We start from the raw sequence: 14,261 nt of genomic DNA, 5'->3' as shown, positions 1-14,261 counted from the left end.
TTGAAATTGAAATTCATACACTATGGCAAGATGGTTACTGTTCTCACCGATTGACCTTGGGTTGATTGGATGAGCAAGCTTCGCTTCTAATTTGTCTCCTCTTGGTGCACTGGAACAACGTTTCGTTGGGACATAGGGGGCTTTACCTGTTGATCACACTCCGACGATTAAATCAGTGAAACATACAAAATAATAGTCAGTTTCAGTCTCTAGTACTCAAACAATATACCTTTTCTGGAGGTCTCAAACCCCTTTTATAGTTATCCCTTTAATAACTTTCACCCATGAGAATATAATCTTAACTGAAAGCATTTAATCATAACCGAACAACCACTTGCTCACGTGCACCTCTTATCTTCTGGTGTTAACAATAGGAAAACATTATATTTTACATGTGCACCATCACTCTGGAGTGCTAACTATTTTATTCCCAACATCTTTGACTTATATTTAATTCACCACTTATATATTCAACTAACAAATGTGTAACCAAATTGAATATTTTCTCTACTTTAATTACCCTTCACTATACTTACCAATAAAACTAGGTTGGACTCATGACCCGCCCTTTGGGCCCAAAACTGAGCCGACCACACCTAAATGCTTGGACCGAGGTCCCAAACACTCCTGTCTAGTACACAAGTTTTCCAGGCTCGAGCCAAGCTTGTCTTGGTGAAGAGGCTCCTTAGCGTTTGGTGGTTGACGATACGTTTTCCTTAGGTGGTTGGTGAGGCACGACTACCGAAGCGTCCCTGACAAGACATCTCACCACATTAAATCGGAGACGTCCACATGGCACACACATCAACGACCAGGAAGAACTGTCGCTTCATTTCCCTCTTTCAACATTAAAGAAGCCATTTCTTCACTTACTCTTCATGTAACCCTCATTATTTAGAAATCTTTGCATTCTTAAACCTCTCCCACACTAAAGAACTTTTTCTTCACACTTCTTCTTTCAACCTACCATCTCATTAGGTATTTCCTTTATGAATACTTACTCAACTTATTGATTGCATTGTCTGAAATGGATTTTCTTTCAATTTGCTTTCTTTATCTGAACTGTGCTTTCCTTTGGGTCCATTTTCTCTGCCCTGAATTGTGCTCATTCCTGGTTTGTGTTTGTGTTTGTGTTCTAGATATAACTGCAATGAATTACAATGCCATGTACCCCTGGGCCAAGAAGGACCTTTTAAGCGAAACCTCTTTCTATACTACCCATGAACGTATTAGGAGTTTAAGAAAGAGTGGTTGCTCCTTTGGTAAGAGGCACGATAGGTTCATAATAATAGTAGAGTGTAGGGAAGATGAGCCTGTATGTTGTGATGAATCCTTGGACCCTGAAGGTTCATTTTGCTTCTTTTATGCCACCCTTTTTAAGAAATTCTTTTTGCGTCTTCCTTTGTCAATTGTTTAAAAGGATATGCTAACTGAGCTCAACGTTGCTCCTGCCTAGCTACACCTGAACAACTGGGCATTCATTCGTGTCTTTACTATTTTGTGTTCACAGCTCGACATTTCACTGACTGTGGAAGTTTTCCTTTACTTTTTTGAGGCCAACCACTCGGGCCGCCAATTATGGGTATCCTTAAACGGTGCCCTTGGAAGAGCTTTGTTCACACTCTTCCAGTCTTCTTACAAAAGCTTCAAAGGCAAGTTTCTAAAAATCCGAGCTAAGAAATGAGATCAAACCCTTCCGGATGACTTTCCTTTATACTAGACCCTTGAACCAAGATTCTAGATTGCTTGGTGCCTGGACGAATTGTCCCCACAAGACCAGGGAGTATGCGAATTCTTGGCGAACCCGAAGGTTGTTTTTGACACTTCCTTCCTCCTGAACAAAAAGTACCTTTCTGGTGTTTTGAAAGCCTATACTGATACTCTTCGTTTCCTACCTTTGGCAACATAAACTTCATTACGATGCTTAACCACTTACTTGTTTTCTTTTGCAAAAAAGATATTGTCCGACATCAAAAAATTGGAGATGGCAGAATGTATCAGGAGGATGAAAGCTACTACCAGCCTAATCAAGGATTCTCAAGCTTAGAAAAGGAAGGCTTCGATCGAGGTCACTCCCACTCCATCTGATGAGGACGAGCACACCAAATCGGACCTTGTTTTCAAGAAAAAAAGACGAGAAGCCGCTTCCTCCACTGAACACTCCAACTCGGATGGTCGAACTCCATATCAGGAGGTCGTCACCATTCAAGAGGTTGAAGGCCACAAAAAGAGCTTATAGGATGCTGGTTCCACTCTCTCGCTCACAACAAGGCCTCCTTTCTTATTCTCGAAGACAAAGCCAGGCACCCATTAAAGGTGAAGGCCTTCTCCGTTGCGACTCCTTGAAGTTGTTCAGTCAAACATTTGCCTTGGCTATCTTGGCTGACGACAAAGCTCAAGATCGCCAAGCGTCCGAAGCACAAAAGTCCAAGGAGATGCTGGAGCTCTGCACAGGGATGGACAACCTCAGAATAGTGAACAACCAACTCAAAGACCTGCGCTAGAAAACTGAACACCTTTACATCAAGAAGACCCAAGAAGCCCTGGCTCTGACCGAGGAGAAGAAAAAACTACTGGGCGAGATAAAAAACTTGAAGAAAGAGATGGCACACAAGAAAGAAAATGCCACCAAGACAATCGAAACCCTCAAAGATGATGCTACTCGATCCTTCCTTGCAAGTTTTGAAACAACCTTGGAACAAGCAACTGTAGTGCACCCAACCCTTGACCTCTCCTCCTAGGCCCGAGTAAGACCGTGGTTGACGACCAATTAAGGGAGGAGTAATTTAAACATTTAATGGTCTGTAATATGCTAACTGTCATTGACATTTGAACACTTTATATTTTTCTCAATACTTTTACTTATTACCTTCGAATCGTTTTAACATGTAAAATTATCTTAAAACCTTACGAATGCATGTCATGATACTTAACTTATTATATAGCACACTTCGACTAGCTTAAGTATAACAACTACTACCAACACACACGCGGTATTCTATTGCTAACTCATCTTTACCTCTTGAGCATGAAGTAATAAAGATAACAAGAATCCACTTAGGTGAATCTAAGCATGAAAAAACGTAGAATTCCCACTTAATAAAGAACTAACCTTTTGATGAACTATACACCCATAACTAAGATAAGCCTATACTCAATCTTAGCTTGCATAGGTGTATTCCACAAACTTGGCAAAGGGCCATATACCTTGATCTCACCAAGCTTTGCTTTGCGGAGCGCCTACTCGGATAATCATACCTTCCCGAGCTGGGTCATCTTATCACGCACCTCATCTGGCAAGTCCAGGTTCACCTTCCTTACTTCGTTGGATTCCTCAACAATGAAGCTTTGGAACTGAGGAAAGCTCTCTTGTATCTTTACTGATATCATGATGTCTAACCTATACATTAAACTGAAAGACGTCTCTTTGGTTGTTTACTGAGGGGTGGTGTGACAGGTCCACAAAATTCTGGGAACTTTCTCTGACCAAGTTCCCTTTGCCTTCTCCAACCTCCTTTTCAACCCTCTCATTAGGACTCTGTTAGCTGATTCAACTTGGCCATTCGTCTGAGGGTGTTTCACTTAGGTGAATATATGCTTTATCGCGAGCTCCGAACATAGCTTTCTCAACCGTGACTAGAAAATTGGGTTCCATTGTCGGATATTGGGTGCCTCGGGATCCCAAAACGACACACAATGTTCTTCCATACAAAATGCTGCACCTTGTGAGATATTTCAATCCATTTGGCAAAGTATTCAATGGCCACAGTGAGATATTTCATCTGTCGTATCACCAAAGAAAAAAGACCTAAAATGTTTATTCCCCATGTATGGAAACGCCATGGGCTATAAATGGACTTCAGCTCCTCGGCTGACGTGTGGCACCAATCAGTGTGCTCCTGACATTGCTCGCAGTGTTAGACATACTTCACATAATCCTCCTTCATGGTTGGCCAATAATACCAAGCTCGAATGACCTTCAACGAGAGAGCTCATCCTCCTATATGGCTACCATAAATACCTTTATGGAGCTCTACCATGATGCGGGTACACTGATTTCACCTCACACAAGTAAGGATTGGGTAGGTATAGCCGTGACAAAAGAGTTTACCATATATCAGGGTATACCTCCCCACATTCCTCTTTATTGTCTTAGCCTCCATAGGCTCGGCAGAAAGTAACCCATCAGCTAGGTAACAGTGGTAAGGTGTTAACCAAGTTTTTGTGGTGTCGACCTGAAAAACCTCAAGAAACTCATCTCCCAACAACTCGTAGGTAGTTATCCTTGGGACTCTCAGGGTCTCCTGAGTCATCCACCGATACCTTCTCTCATTTCTTGAGTTGATCCCTAGGACCTCCACGTGGCTGACCTCGGTTGGTCCTCCTTCAACTGTCCTGGACGACTTTAATGTCTCTTAAATTACTGACCTCTACCGACCTCCCTTCCCTAAACTAGCCAACTTAGACAACATGTATGCTCGAGAGTTCTGGTGTTTGAAAATGTGAACGAGGTCGAACGTAGATAAGGCTACTTTTAAGATTGTCACATACCTGAGATATGAGACGAGCTGCGGATCCTTGGCATGATACTCACACGTGACTTGCCCAGTGACAAGCAACGAGTCACACTTCGCCAACAAAATCCGAGCTCCCAACTCCTTGGCTAGTAACATCCCTGCTATTAAGGCCTCATACTCAGCTTGATTGTTACTTGCCTTGAATGCGAACCTCAGGGCTTGCTTGATCAACAACCCGCTTGGTCCCTCTAAAATGACCTCAACCCCACTTCCCTGTTGATTGGAGGATCCATCTACTGAAAGAACCCACTAGAAATCATTGGGATCGAGTTGGGTGTCGTTATATGAATGTTCTACCTGATTTAACATATACCTAACCCTTGATCGGCCCTCCAGGCTCATACTGTATGTCAAACTCAGATAACTTCACCGTCCAATGGGCCATCCAACCAGTTATGTCGGGCTTTTGAAGGACCTTCCGAATGCATCAAAATCACGGTGAAGCTCTAAGAGTAGTGGCAAAGTCGCCGAGCTGTAAACACCATGACTAAAGCAACTTTCTTGATAGCCTGATACTGAGTTTCTAGTCCCTGCAGTACCTTCTCACAAAATAGACTGGCTTTTGGCCCTAGTCTTGATCTTGCAAAATGACCAAGCTAATCGCTCGATTTGTAATCACAAAATAAAGACGATTAGGGGTATCTGGGATTGGCTTACCAAAAACAGGGGGACTGGCCAAGTACTCTTTCAACTTGGTGAAGGCTTCCTCGCATTCTTTGGTCCATACAAAACGGTTCCTTTTCTAGAGGCATTGGAAATAAGTATAACTTTTATCACCATTGATTGACAGGAAGCGAGACAAGGCAGCCATGCGCTCAGTTAACTGCTGGACCTCTTTCACATTAGTCGGGCTCCTTATTCCTATGATTGCAATGCATTTGTTGGAGTTCACCTCTATGCCCCTCTCAGTTAGTAAGAAACCAAATAACTTCCCAGCTTTCACCCCAAATACGCACTTATTTGAATTAAGCTTCAAATTGTACTTTGCTATTGTTCTAAATAGCTTTACTAGGTTGGCAATATGCTGGTCCTTCTCTTCTGACGTGACGACCATGTCATCTACATACGCCTGTACGTTTTTCCCGAGCATCGGGGTGAGAATTCGATCCATTATCCTTTGATGGGTAGCTCCAACGTTTCTAAGGCCAAAGGGCATGACCTTGTAGCAATAGCTGGCGAACTCAACCATAAAAGCTGTCTTACTCTCGTCCTTCGGCTGCATACGAATTTGGTTGGATGTCGAGAATGCATGCTGAAAGCTTAACAACCAATAACTTGAGGCATATTCCACCAAGGAGTCTATGCTAGGTAGGGGGTACAAATCCTTGGGACACGCCTTGTTTAGATCAGTGAAGTCGACACACATTCTCCACTTCCCGTTGACCTTCTTTACCAACACAACATTTGCCAGCCACTCAGGATATTGGATCTCCCTTACGTGGCCAACAACCAACAACTTTTGAGTCTTTTCTCGGATGACGAGGCACTTACCCTCGTTGAACTTCCTTCTCATCTGAACCGCGGGCTTTACTCTATCATCCATGGTAAGCTAATGACATAGGAAGTCTGGATCTATCCCGGGCATGTGTGCGGATGACCATGTGAAAGTACCCTTGTTCTCTGATATCACATAAGCTATCTTATCTTCGAGCTCTTTTTCCAACGAGGTGTCGAGCTTAAAGTTCATCCCTTTTATCTCCCTTTCTTGAACCTCTCCAACAGGTGCAAGTCGCCTTTCATTGACGACTTCTACCTCCGCAATCCATTTTAGCTCTCTTGCTTAAACGGTGATTGCATTCGTTCTTTTTTTATTCTTTAGGCTATTCTTGTAGCACTTTTTGTGTCGTCCTCTGGTCGGACTTTATGGTAATCACTCCTCTCTTAGAAGAAGACAACTTCATTTTCATATGGGTCGTTGAGGCCACCACACCCAATCTGTTCAAGGAATGTCACCCTAAAAAACAAATTGTAAGTGAAGGACGCGTTAACAACGATATACCTGATGATGATCGTCCTAGCCGCAATGTCATTAGAGAAGGTCGTCCTCAGCTCAACGTACCCTCCTATTTCCACCTGATCTCCTGCAAAGCCGACCATGCACCCATCATATGGCCTCAACTGGTTGGGGGACAAATGCAAGCTAGTGAATGTTCCCTAAAACATCACATTAGTCGAGCTCCCTTGATCAATCAAGACTCTATGCACCTTGCTCCCCATGACAACAGATATCACCATCGGATCATCCTCGTGAGGAACTACATCTTCAAGGTTGGAGCTCGTGAAGCAGAGAGTGGGCTCCGGGGGATGATCAGGTCTCCTCGCCTCCATGGACATCATTACTCACGCATGTCGCTTACGTTTGGAAGAAGAGTTTCCTCTTCCTGAAAATCCTTCCGGGATGGTGTTCAGCTCTCCATGGACTGGTGTCTCATGTGCTTTGTCCCTGAGAAAGACCACTCCTTTTGGCTCTCCCTGGTCAGCCTTGAGATAGTCTTTCAGGAACCCTTCCTTCACCAAGCTAGCGAGTTGGTGGCCTAAAGCTATGCATCGCTCGACATTTTATGCCCAAATACTTTGTAGAAATCATACCAGGAATCTCTTCGTGATCCTAGATTTCGTTGTCTTCTGGGAAAACATCAGCTTGTCTGCTACCCCTGGCATACTTAACAATTCTTTGTAGGACTCTTGGAATTTAGGCCGAGTTGTTGACTCCTCCCTGACCTTTGTCTTGGGCTCGTTCCTCCTGGATACGTATGGCACGTACCTCGAGTCCGTTCTCTTCTTGGCGAGGTTTTGTTGACTTGCAAGGGTCGAGCTCAGGCGCTTTCCTTAGGCCTAGGTTGCCTTAAGTGCGAGTTGTTGTTCTTTTCGACTATGACCTCCTTTGTTTTGATGTGAGCGATAACTCGTTTTCGTACATCAAAAAATGTCTTCGTTGGATTTTTAATTAACGAGTCGCTGAATGATCCCGTTGTGTCGAAAGCGACGATCATCATATGTTCATCATGCGTTTGAAGTCTTACCGTAAGCGCACTAAACCTATTCAGGTGATCCTTCAACGAATTTCCCTCCTTTTGTTTCATGTTGAAGAGGTTATATATCCTCGGGGTTTTACGTTGTTGGCAGAGAACTGCTCTTTAAACATCATGGAAAACTGAGAGAAAGAGGTGATTTGGCCATCAGGGATCTCACTGAACCATTGTAGGATTGTACCTGTAAAAGTTTCTATGAACATTTTACATTGGATGGCATCCATTCCTCCAAAGATAATCATTTAAGCGTTGAATGTGTTAAGGTGATTTTCAGGGTCCTCTATCCCCGTGAAAAAAGCGATTTTTGATGTGATGTAATGAACTGGCACAGGTTCATCCATGATCTTCTTCGAGAATGGTTTGGAACTATTCATTGCTGGCAAGCTTAGAGGTCGTTCCTTGGTGGAACGTTGGACACGTTGGTGCAGGCTCTTGCATAATTCTTCATTGGTTTTGTGCAATTCCTCATTGGCTTACTCATGCCCCTCTATCGCTGCCTGAGAGGCCTCAATTTTTACCATCAGGCGATTTTGCAGAAGCTCTTGCTCAACTCGGGCTTTCACTACAAAAAATCATGTATAAAGTGGCGGTTTTAATATGGCGGTTTTAATATGGCGGTTATTAATAACCGCCACAAATTTCTGTATAATACGACATTTTAATAACCGCCATAATTATTCTTCAAAATGTGTCGTTTTGAAGTGTCACAATTATCCCTTTTGAAATTAAAACCTAGTGTTTTCCTTCCCTCCATACCTTTTCTCATTACTCTCAATTTTTTTTAAAAAATCACCTTTCACTCCCTGGAAACCTAGTGAACTAAACGTGACTCTTCCCTCTCCTCTCTCTGCAAACTCTTCACGAACGAAACCATCTCTTTTGGAAGGAAACCCTCTTTTCACTCTTCCCTTCACTGTCACTCTCGCCTTCACTCACTCTTCCCTTCCCTTCACTGTCGCTCTTCACTCTCGCCTTCACTTACTCTTCCCTTCACTGTCTTCTCACTCTCGCGCGCCCTAAACCTAACCCTCACTCTCGCCCCTTTCAGTGTTCTCCAAGATTTTCCACGTATTCAACCGTACAATAGAAAACCGCAATTCCTCCAAGATTTCGAATAGGTAACTCCTGATAGAATGTGGTCTTTTGTTTCTTGTAAGGATTAGAGCTAATCAATACAAAATCGTTTGATTATAGTAAAAATGACTAAGTTTTTATTTATTAATTACTATTAATTATTAACTTTTGATTCGTGTCTGTTAATTTAATATTTGCAAATAATGTTGTTGCAGTGAGTTTATGATGATCTTTGCTTTGCTTTGTTATGCATCTGTATTGTTAAGTTCAGGTAATGGTAGCCATGGTTTGTGAAGGTTCTTTATTTTATAAGATCTTTTAGGTTATATCTGGGATCCTGTCGGTGATCATTGATTTTTTATGTTAAAAATATTATCTCATGATCTGGCTATTGAAATGTAGTGAACTAGGGATTTGGTTGAGAAAGAGTAAATATAAGTATTAAAAGAGGGATAAGTGAGAAAGAGATCAAGAATGTTGGTTCTGTACTTGCATGTAGATGATGCACCATCTTAAATTAAGCTTTGTCCTTTGTTTGTCAATTATTATTATTCGATTCAACAAGAATATTAACAAAAAAGAACATATTGAAGTTTTGATATGTCTTTTCTTTTAGATCTACCATTCTATTGAAAGAATGGCAATATCGTTATTGAAAATAGTTAGAGCTTTAGTCTGAGATGAACGAGGATAACAATTTTGACTAAATAGCAAATAATGTATTGAAAATCAAGATATTGTCTTGCATGATGATTCCTTATCTGAGCTGACTCTATTTGTTTATTGTGACTTATTTCAAATTGATGTATTCTAACAATTTATGAAGTTACCGGGACCTTGAACTAACATCTGTTGATGTGATTTCCAGCTACTTAGCAGTGGAAGTTCAGAGAACCCACAAACTCCACGTCTTTCACTTCATAAGTACTTTTCTTATCAAAGTAAGTTTAATAAAATCCATTTTTTTGTGTGTGTTGGCCTAGGCGTGCAAATTATGATTTTATGTCGACTCCTTAGTTCTTTTACCGTCGCTTTTTTTATTCTTTTTATTAATTTCTCTACACGTGTACAGAGGATTCACAAACTTCAGAATCATGATTCAATGAGAAAAATGTCAAGGGTTCAAAGTAATATGAAGAGGAAAAGGAGAAGATGCACCAGAATGGGGGTGGATAATGGCACTAGAAGAGGACCCAATACAGGGTCTTGTGAAGTGGAAAGGTTTGGGTTTGAAATTGGTCCAAAATTTACCTTGGAAACATTTCAGAGATATGCAGAAGATTTTAAGCTCCAATACTTTAGAAAAAATGAGAATGTATCTCTTTAGGATGCTAATACAACAATTTTAAATGGTACCTCAGAGCCTTCTATGGAGAGCATTGAAGGTGAATATTGGCGGATGATCGAGAGTCCTATTGAAGAAATTGAGGTCACATTATGTAGAAACTCAATAATTTTCTGCTGCACGAAACTAGTATCTATTTGTTGCCTTTATTATATGCTTCTCTGCTTACATTTAATTTTCTATCACTTCCAGGTGCTTTATGGAGCTGATTTGGAAACTGGGATTTCGGGAGTGGTTTCCCTAGTAAATCTAGTCAACTAGGTTCTGCTTCACATGAACAGTACATAAAGTTTGGCTGGAATTTAAATTGGGTAAGGACTACATAGTTTCCTTATTTTCTAGCATGTATTTCATTGAATTCATCACAATTTGTGTTATGCTTGACAATAAAGAAAAAGATTGAAAAAAAATGCTTCATTTCTGATTGATTGAACTGTACAAAAGGATACATGAAGGTCAATGGGAGCTTAATTTGCTAAAGAAGAATACTTTGGATAAACTACGATGGAAGGATGTCTGTGGAAAGGAAGGTCTTTTGGCAAAAGCACTTAAGGTAAATTATGCTTCTCTCTAATCCCTGTCTCTAATCCCTGTAATGCACGCAGTATGAAGGGATGATATTTATGATTTTGTATTAACTTATCCATGACCATAAACAAGGGAGTTGATGTTTAAATAGTCTTGTTTATAGTTGTAAGAATCTTCTGGTTCACAATGTAATTCCTTCAATATGCCACCTATTGATTCATATCTAAAGATGAATTTCTGATTACTTTGAATCCTATGACACATGAGTGAATTGGTACAATTTCATATCCTTTACACAAATCATATGATTCCATGTTTCATAGGTGTCTTTTCTTGTTGATTACATAAAGTGGGACCACTGTCATGCATTGCTTTCTCTACATGCCAGTTTCAGTCATTTGATCATAATTTCAGTGGTGTTGCATGTTTACTCTGGATGAGAGGGTTTATTCTTGTTGCATTTGTAGTAAAAGTGGGTCACCATTCATTGCCATTTTGTGTTTGGAACTTCTTACTTTGAACCCATCAACTTTTTATACTTCTATCTAACAACTAAAAATATTATTATTTTATTTCAAAATTTTATTTATATTTATTTTTTAATTAAATATAAAAAAATTTATTAAAAAGAGTTGTAAAGTAAAAATAAGAAAAAGATGAGTTTTAAAAGATAATTTTTCTTTTGTGTTTATTTTTTTCCTCCTACTTTCTTTTGGCAAGGTTTAGGTATCTCTGTATTTTTCTTTTGCAAGTGATATCTTTTTAGGTTCAACATCTTTTCTCTACAAGTTTTCTTTCATTGGCTAGAAATTTTGTTAGTATTAATATATTTAAATATTTATTGGTGTCTTTTATTTTATAATTATAAACATACAAATTCATTAACTTAAAATTATTTATTTCAGGCATCAGATTATGGAAGTGGTGCTCCATCACCTAATCAAGTAAATGATCAAGTGCTGGAAGCAAAACTGATTAGTGATGTGTTTTTTAATTTTAAGCTTGATTATGGATGTATGAACTTTTAAATAATTATGTGTTGTAATTTTAAACTTGATTAGGGATTTATGAACATTTTATGTGTTTTAATTTTCAATTACATATAAACTTTTGAACATTATTATGTGTGCTTTAATTTTCAATGAAATGAATGGATGTTTATAGCTTTGTACATTATTTTATTTTATTATGAAAAAGTGGTGGTTAAATTTTATAATTGTATAAAACAAATTATAAAAACTGGTTAAATTTTATAATTGTATAAAACAGATTATAAAAAAGTGATGGTTAAATTTTATAATTATATAAAATAGATTATAAAAAAGATTATAAAAAAATAGTGGTTAAATTTTATTTATTCAGAATTAAAATTACGTCAATTAAAAATGTCATTACTTACGTATATTATGGCGCCATAATCTTCTTCAATGAATGTAAATTGTGACGGTTATAACTGACACTATTTACATATAAAAACCGCCATTATTTACACTATGTTTAAAGTGGCGGGTGTTGCGGCCGGTAGCGTAAAACCGCCACATTAAACTTTGTGGCGGCCAGTTCTATGGCAGTTTGGAAAACCGCCACAAGCGTATATTGTGGCGGTTATAAACGCCAGTTTATACGAAAATAACCGCCATAATATACACTTTTTTTTTGTAGTGTTTCTCTCGTATCCTCTCTTGCTCAGCTCGGACTTTCGCTTGTAGCCTCTCCTGCTCAGCTCGGGTTCCGCTTGTAGCCTTTCCTGCTCAGTTCGGGCTTCCGCTTGTAGCCTCTCATGCTTAGCCTTGGCTTCTTCTTGGATCCGCTCTTGGATTCATTCTTGTTCTCGTCTGTGCTCTTCGTTGGCCTCCTGAAGAGCCCTTATGGCATCCATGAGTTGTTGTAAGAAGGGGGCATCACTTCCTTCAAATCCCTACGGGCCTTGCCTTGTGTTTCTCATCACGTCAGAAGGCTCAATCAGAAATGCAGATGGGATCAAGTTTTACCATGCCCCGCGGTGGGTGCCAAATATTGTCGCCGGTTGACCTCGGGTTGAATGGATGGGCAAGATCCGCTTCTAGTTTGCCTCCTTGGTGCACTGGAATAACGCTCCGTTGGGACAGAGGGGACTCTACCTGTTAATCACACTCTGACGATCAAGTCAGTGAGAGTATACAAACTAATAATCAATTTTAGTCTCTAGTACTCAGAAACAACATACCTTTTTTGGGAGACTCAAACCCCTTTTATAGTTATCCTTTTAACAACTTTCATCCATGAGAATATAATTTTAACTAAAAGTATTTAATCATAACAGAACAACCACCTGCTCACGTGCACCTCTTATCTTCTGGTGCCAACAACAAGAAAACATTCAGTTTTACATGTGCACCATCACTCTAAGGTGCTAACTATTTCAACCGCTTTGACTTATATTTAATTAATAACAATTTATATATTCATTAATATATATTCAACTAACAAATTTTATATTAACGTATAATCAAATTTAATATTTTCTCTACTTTAATTATTCTTCACCGTACTTAGCATTAAATTTGGGCTGGGTTCATGACCCGCCCTTTGGATCCAAAATCAGCCGACCACACCCAAATGTTTGGACCGAGATCCCGAGCACTCCTGTCCAATATAGTTATGGTACAAGGGGATGTTGATCAACTCCTTACTCAAGCTTATTTGTATGATGTGGATCAACTCCTTACTTAAGCTTATTTGTATCACATTCGCAGGTTGATTCGTACTAATTATAGTGTAAGTTTAGAATATGCAATTATTGTACCCAAATGCTTCACAATTTCCTTTCTTGGAGATCCTTACTTATCTGGAGCCAAAATTGGCTGTTACTTTATACTTATAGTTACGTTTTAACCATTCCATCAAACCTTCCTTTTCTTTGTACTCATGATCACTCCATTTCCTTAGTGGAGGGATCTGCCCTAGTGAGAGTGAAGCCCTATAAATATCATCACAGTAAAAAGAGGAGATTGAGAAAACTTGTAGATGGTATGTTGTAGGTAGGCATTATACAACCTACTAAAAGTCTTTTTACATCTTCAATAATTTTGGTTAAGAAGACAATTGGTTCTTGCAAGGTTTTCACCGTTTACAATTAAGGATTGTTTTCTTATTCGTACGGTGGATGAACTTATTTATCAATTATTTGGTTTGTTATTTCTTTAAGTTGGATATGCGATCGGGTTACCATCAAACTTTGCTAAATTTGGAGGGTAGACCATAATACAACTTTTCAGCACAGACACTATGAATGGCTTGTATTGTCATTTAGGCTAACCAACTCTCCAACCACATTTCGGAGTCTTGTAAATGATACTTTTAAGGACATATTAAGAAAAATTGTCTTGATAGTTGTTGTTAAGGAGTGGCCTCAGACAATGAATCTTAAACAATAAAAAGGTGTTTTTTTTTGGCTCTCATTGGTTAGTATAGGTGTTTTTCTCAAGAATAATGCAATTATAAGAACTCCATTGACTGAATTATTAAAAAAGGACTCATTTAATTGGATTGATTCGGTCATTGTTGCATTTCATCAATTGAAGGGCACCTTGACATCTGCAGTAGTGTTGGCTATTCTGAATTTTCAGCAGCCTTTTGTGATGGAGACAAATGCCTTTTGGTTCAGGTATTAGGGTAGTAGTAGTAAGGGAAAGCATCCCATATCTTCGTTTTCAGAAAAAAGTT

The sequence above is a fragment of the Phaseolus vulgaris genome, chromosome 8, assembly GCF_051622355.1.
Source record: "Phaseolus vulgaris cultivar YP4 chromosome 8, ASM5162235v1, whole genome shotgun sequence".
Taxonomy (NCBI): domain Eukaryota; kingdom Viridiplantae; phylum Streptophyta; class Magnoliopsida; order Fabales; family Fabaceae; genus Phaseolus; species Phaseolus vulgaris.
Note: the sequence above shows the minus strand (reverse complement) of the source record.